Here is a 7,389-nt window from a genome sequence, read left to right as displayed (position 1 = left end):
TACTTAGTGGCAGATCTGGCAAACTGGTGGCAGAACGATAGCACTTCAGGGGCGCTGGTGACTGGGTTAGCTCACACAAGCAGCCTATTAAGGCATATGAAAACAAAACAAAACAAGAAGCTAGGACAGAGTAAGCAAACATAAAATAAATATAATAACTTCTTGATAGCTCAGAGACAACAGTCAATATCAAATTACGTAAAGAGGCAGACTATGATGGCTTCAGCAAGCTCGCAAAACTAAGAATCAAGAAATTTCCAGAGAAAGAGAATTTCTTGGAATTACCAGAGGCAGAATACAAAAGATTAATATACGGAACTCTTCAAGACATCAGGAAACAGATCAGGCAAAATGCAGACCAAACAACAGAGGAAATTAAGAAGATTAGAGAGGAGAATAATGACAAATTTAACATGCTACAAGAATCCACAGAGAGACAGCAGTCAGAAATCCAGAAGATTAACAATAAAATCTCAGAATTAGATAACTCAATAGAAAGTCATAGGAACAGAACTGATGCAATGGAAGTCAGAATTAGTGAGATTGAAGATAAAGGACTTAACAACAACTCATTTGAGGAAAAATCAGATGAAAGGATTTTAAAAAAATGAAGAAACTCTAAGAACTATGTGGGACGCTATCAAGAGGAATAACCTAAGAGTGAGTGGAGTACCAGAACAGGGGAGGTTAACAGAAAATACAGAGAGAATTGTTGAAGATCTGTTGGCAGGAATCTTCCTTGATATCATGAAAGATGAGAACATATTTATCCAAGATGCTCATAGAAACCCACAAAAGGTAGATCCCAAAAGAAAGTCACCAAGACATATTATAACCAAGCTTGCCAAAACCAACGATAAAGAGAGAAATTTAAGAGCAGCTAGGGATTAACAAAAAGTCATCTACAAAGGACAGTCAATAAGACTAAGCTCGGACTACTCAGCAGAAACCATGCAGGCAAGAAAGAATGGGATGACATATATAAAGCTTTGAAGGAAAAAAAATGCCAGCCAAGAATTATATATACATCAAAACTGTCTCAAATATGATGGCAAAATAAGGGTGTCTCCAGATAAACAGAAGTTTAGTGACTTTGTGAAAATCAAACCAAAATAACAAGAAACACTAAAGGAAGACGTCCAGTTAGAAAATCACTAACATCAGATAGCAACCCAAGACTATAACACAGGACAGAGCAACCAGATATCAACCCAGATAGGGAAGTCACAAAAGTAAATCAAAGCTAAAACACTGAAAATAAGGAAACAGAGACGTCAATATGTAAAAGATGACAATATTAAAACAAAAAAAAGGGACAAAAAAATGTAGACATAGATTTTTCATATGGAGAGGAAGTCAAGGTGATATAAAGAAATAAAAAAAAAACTGGTATAAACTTAGAAAAAGAGGGGTAAATATTAAGGTAACCACAAAGGAAACTAACAATCCTACACGTCAAAATGAAAAACAAGAAAAATATACAGACTCAGCAAATACAAAATCAACAAAAATGAAAAGTAAATACATAAAGAAAAACAACTCAGCACATAAAATTAAGTGGAACAAAACTGTCAAGAACACACAAAAAAAGACATGAAAATGACAGCACTAAACTCATAGCTATCGATAATTACGCTGAAAGTAAATGGACTAAATGCACCAATAAAGAGACAGAGAGTGGCAGAACGGAAAAAAAAAAAAAAAAAACACGATCCATCTCTATACTGCCTACAAGAGACGCACCTTAGACTTAAAGACCCAAACAAACTAAAATTCAAAGGATGAGAAAAAATATATCACGCAAACAACACCCAACAAAAAGCAGGAGTGACAATGTTAATCTCTGACAAAATAGACTTTGAAGTAAAATCCACCACAAAGGATAAGGAAGGACAGTACATAATAATTAAAAGGTCAATACACTAGGAGAATAAAACTATAATAAATGTTTATTCACCCAACAACAGGGCTCCAAAATACATAAAACAAACTCTAACAGCATTGTAAAGAGAGATAGTTCCAAAATAATAGATTTCAACACACCACTTTTGGTGAAGAACAGAACATCCAGAAAGAAGTTCAATAAAGATATGGAAAAATCTAAATGCTGCAATCAACAAACTTGATCTCATGTATATATACCAAACACTCCAGCCAACAGCAGCCAAGTATACTTTCTTTTCCAAGGCATATGGAACATTCGCCAGAATAGACCACATATTAGGCCATAAAGCAAGCCTTAACAAAATCCAAAGCATTGAAATATTACAAAGCATCTTTTCTGACTGTAAAGCCATAAAAGTATAAATCAATAACAGAAACCACAAGGAAAAAAATCAAACACATGGAAACTGAGCAACACCTTGCTCAAAACCAGCTGGGTTATAGAAGAAATTAAGGATGGAATAAAGAAATTCATAGGCTCAAACGAGAATGAAAACACATCCTACCAGAACCTTAGGGACACAGCAAAAGCAGTGCTCAGAGGTCAGCTTATACCAATGAGTGCACACATACAAAAAGAAGAAACGGCTAAAATACAAGCATTAACCATACAACTGGAACAAGCAGAAAAAGAGCTGCAAAAGAAATCCTCGGGTGCCAGAAGACAGGAAATCATAAGAATTAGAACAGAATTAAATGAAATAGAGAATAGAAAAACAATAGAAAGAGTTAACAAGACCAATACCTGGTTCTTTGAACAGATCAGCAAAATCGATAAACCACTGGCCAAACTGACAAAAGAAATACACGAGAGGAAGCAGATAACCTGTATAAGAAATGAGATGGGTGATAGCAGAACAGACCAACTGAAATTAAAAGAATCATAACAGAATACTATAAAAAGTTGTACTCTAACAAATTTGAAAACCTAGAGGAAATGGACAAATTTCTAGAAATTCATTACCTACCTAAACTAACACAGAGTTTGAAAAACTAAATTAACCTATAACAAAATAAAAGATTGAAAAGGTAATTTTAAATCTGCCAGCAAAAAAAAAGCCCTGGCCCTGACGGTTTCACTGGAGAATTCTGCCAAACGTTCAGAGAAGAGTTAACACCACAACTACTACAGGTATTGTAGAGCATAGAAAAGGATGTAAAATTACCAAACTCATTCTATGAAGCCAACATAACCCTGATACCAAAACCAGGTAAAGACATCACAAAAAGAGAAAATTACAGACCAATATCCCTCATGAACATTGACGCAAAAATCCTCAACAAAATTCTAGCCAATAGAACTCAACAACATATCAAAAAAATAATTCACCATGATCAAGTGGGATTTATACCAGGCATGCAGGGATGGTTCAACATTAAAGAAAAAAATCAATGTAATCCATCACATTAATAAAACAAAAGACAAGAAGCACATGATTTTATCAATTGAAGCAGAAAAGGCATTTGACAAAATTCAACAGCCTTTCGTGATAAAAACTCTCAGCAAAATAGGAATAGAAGGGAAATTCCTCAACATAATTAAGGGCATTTATGCAAAGCCAACAGCCAACATCATCCTAAATGGAGAGAGTTTGAAAGCAATCCCTTGAGAACAGGAACCAGACAAGGATGCCCTTTATCACAACTTTTATTCAACATTGTGCTGGAGGTCCTAGCCAGAGCAATTAGGCTAGAAAAAGAAATAAAGGCCACCCAGATTGGTAGGGAAGAAGTCAAAGTATCTCTATTTGCAGATGGTATGATCTTATACACAGAAAACCCAAAGAATCCACAAGGAAATTCGTGGAACTAATAGAAGATTTCAGATAAGTATCAGGATAAAAGATAAACATTCAAAAAATCAGTTCAATTCCTCTACACCAACAAAGAGAACTTCAAGTAGGAAATCACCAAATCAATACCACTTACAATAACCCTCCAAAAGATAAAATACTTAGGAATAAATCTAACTGGAGACGTAAAAGACCTATACAATGAAAACTACAAGGCACTACTGCAAGAAAACAAAAGAGACTTGCATACGTGGAAAAACATACCTTGCTCATGGATAAGAGAACTAAACATTGTGAAAATGTCACTTCTACCCTAAGCGATATACAGATACAATGCAATCCCGATCACAATTTCAACGGCATTTTTTAATGAGATGGAGAAAAAAATCACCAACTTCATATGGAAAGGGAAGAGGCCCCGCATAAGTAAAGCATTACTCAAGAAGAAGAACAAAGTGGAAAGCCTCACACTACCCAATTTCTGAAACTATTATACCACCGTGGTAGTCAAAACATCCTGGTACTGGCACACCAACAGATACATAGATCAATGGAGCAGAATTGAGACTCCAGACATAAATTCATCCACCTATGAGCAGATGATATTTGACAAAGGCCCAAAGTCTGTTAATTGGGGGAAAGACAGTCTCTTTAACAAATGGTTCTGGCATAACTGAATATCCACATGTAAAAAACTGGAACAGGACCATACCTCATGCTATGCACAAAAACGAACTCAAAATGGATTAAAGACCTAAATATAAAATTGAAAACAATAAAGATCATGGAAGAAAAAATAGGGACAATGCCAGGAGCTCTAATACATAGCATAAACAGAATAGGAAACATAACTAACAGTACACAAGCAACAGAAGAGAGACTAGATAACTGGGAGCTCCTAAAAATCAAACACTTATGCTCATCAAAAGACTTCATCAAAAGAGTAAAATGACAACCTATAGATTGGGAAAAAAAATTAGTTACAACAAATCCAATTAGCGTCTAATCTCTAAAATCTACAAGATACTGCAAAACCTCAACAACAGAAAGACAACCCAATTAAAAAATGGGCAAAGGATATGAACAGGCACTTCACCAAAGAAGACATGCAGACAGCTAAGAGACACGTGAAGAAATGCTCACAATCATTAGCCATTAGAGAAATGTAAATCAAAACTACAATGAGATACCTAGTCACCCCAATAAGACTAACTTCAATCCAAAAAACATAAAATAATAAATGTTGGAGAGGTTTTGGAGAAACTGGAACACTTTTAAAATGTTGGTGGGAATGTAAAATGGTACAGCCACTTTGGAAGTCGATTTGGCGCTTCCTTAAAAAGCTAGAAACAGAAGTACCATATGATCCAGTAATCCAGCTCCTTGGAATATATCCTAGAAAAATAAGATATATGCACACCCATGTTCATTGCAGTACTGTTCACAATAGCAAAAAATGGAAACAACCTAGGTGTCCATTAATGGACGAATGGATGAACAAATTATGGTATATTCACACAATGGAATACTATTTAATGATAAAGAACAATGACGAATCTGTGAAACATCTTATAACATGGAGGAATCTGGAAGGCATTATACTGAGTGAATTTAGTCAGTCATAAAAGGACACATGTTGTATGAAACCACCATTATAAGAACTCAAGAATAGGTTTAAACACAGAAAAATTCTTTGATGGTTACCTGGGTGGGAAGGGAGGGAAAGGGTTATTCTCTAACTAGATAGTAGACAAGAATTATCTTAGGTGAAGGAAAGGACAGTATAAACTACAGGGGAGGACAGCACAACTGGACTAAACCAAAGTTAAGAATTTTCCTGAAAACAATCAAACATTTTGAGGGACAGAGTAGCAGGTGTGGGATTCTGAGGACATCTAGGTCAATTGGCATAACAAATTTTATGAAAATATTCTGCATCCTACTTTGGTGAGTGGCGTCTGGGGTCTTAAAAGCTAGCGAGTGGCCATCTAAGATGCATCAATTGGTCCAACCCACCAGGAGTAAAGGAGAATAAAGAGCACCAAAGTTACAGGGAATTTATTAGCCCAAGAGACAGAAAGGACCACATAAACCAGAGACTCCATCAGCCTGAGACCAGAAGAACTAGATGGTGCCCTACTACCACCAATGACCACCCTGACTGGGAACACAACAGACAGTCCTGGATGGAGCAGAAAGAAAGTGGGGCACAGAACTCAAATTCTAGTAAAAAGACTAGACTTAATGGTCTGACTGAAACTGGAGGAATTCCAGAAAGCATGACCCCTGAAGTCTCTGTCAACCCGGAACTAAAACCATGACCATTGCCAACTCTTCAGACAAAGATTAGACTGGACTATGGGACATAAAATGATACTCGTGAAGAGTGTGCTTCTTAGCTCAAGTAGATACATGAGACCAAATGGGCAGGTCCTGTCCAGGGTGAGATGAGAAGGCAGAGAGGGTCAGGAGCTGGGTGAATGGACACGGGAAATCTGGGGTGGAAAGGAGGAGTGTGCTGTCACAGTATAGGGAGAGCAATTAGAGTGACATAACAATGTATGTATAAATTTTAGTGTGAGAGACTAACTTGAATCTGTAAACTTTCAGTTAAAGTACAATAAAAAATAGACAAAAATACAAAATTCAAACAATTCATAAATAAAATAGAAAGTAAATATCCTCCATTAGCCTTTGTGAATCACATATATCTGTTGTATATATATACTAGTTTCAAAAGTGACTTTACAGTTTGATGTGGCCATTTTGTCATAGTTGCATCAAAATATTATACTTTGAGCTAGCTAAGATTAAACGGCATGTCTTTGTAATGGAAGAAAATCGACTAGGCTTTGTGAATTTCTCCAGCAATGCTCTAAAGCTGAGAAATAATATCAAAGAAAGAGGATGATAGGATCTTCCTAAGTTTGGAACTAGTAAGAACAGCACCTCACAAGGTCAAGGAGGTAAGGATGACAGGAAAAGGAGGGTGATAGCCAAAGTAACTAGGCTGAAGTGGAAAGATCATGGCTTACTGAATCATACAGACAAAGGTCCAAAACATGTATCCTGCATTTACTCAATCTTTGACCATGAACATGTCACTTCCTCATTTGTTAGACAAGGGCAATAATATCTGCCTTGCAGGCTTTTGTGAAGATTAAATAAGATAAAATATATAAAATATTTGGTATATAGGAGGTAGACATTTAGTAAATGATAATTATGACAATGTTTAACATAGGAATGACCATTTATAAGATAGAATTGAGAGGCAGGGCCAAGATGACGGAGTAGTCAGATGGCTTCCTATATCCCTCTTACAACAAAGACCTGGAAAAACAAGTGATTTGATTGTATAAGAATATCTAGGAGCTCTGAACAAGGCAAAGTTGAGGAATCGGACTGAGTGGCGGGGAGAGAGGGAGACGGTTCTGAAGAAGCGAGAAGTGCTGGACGACGGCTGGAGTCACAGCTCTTCAGCCCCGACTGGCTCCCAGGTATGCAACGAAGCAGGCAAACAGCTGCACTCATGCTCAGAGGCAGTTTCCACATCGAGAAAGATCCTGCAGCAGAGATTCTGCTTGGACATTCCGAACCAGTGAAAAGCAACTCCCAAGTAGCTAAAGATAAGAACATGCGTGCAGCCCTT

This window comes from Trichechus manatus, unplaced genomic scaffold (assembly GCF_000243295.1).
Source record: "Trichechus manatus latirostris isolate Lorelei unplaced genomic scaffold, TriManLat1.0 scaffold00284, whole genome shotgun sequence".
In the NCBI taxonomy this organism is placed as follows: domain Eukaryota; kingdom Metazoa; phylum Chordata; class Mammalia; order Sirenia; family Trichechidae; genus Trichechus; species Trichechus manatus.
This window is presented reverse-complemented; position numbering follows the sequence as displayed.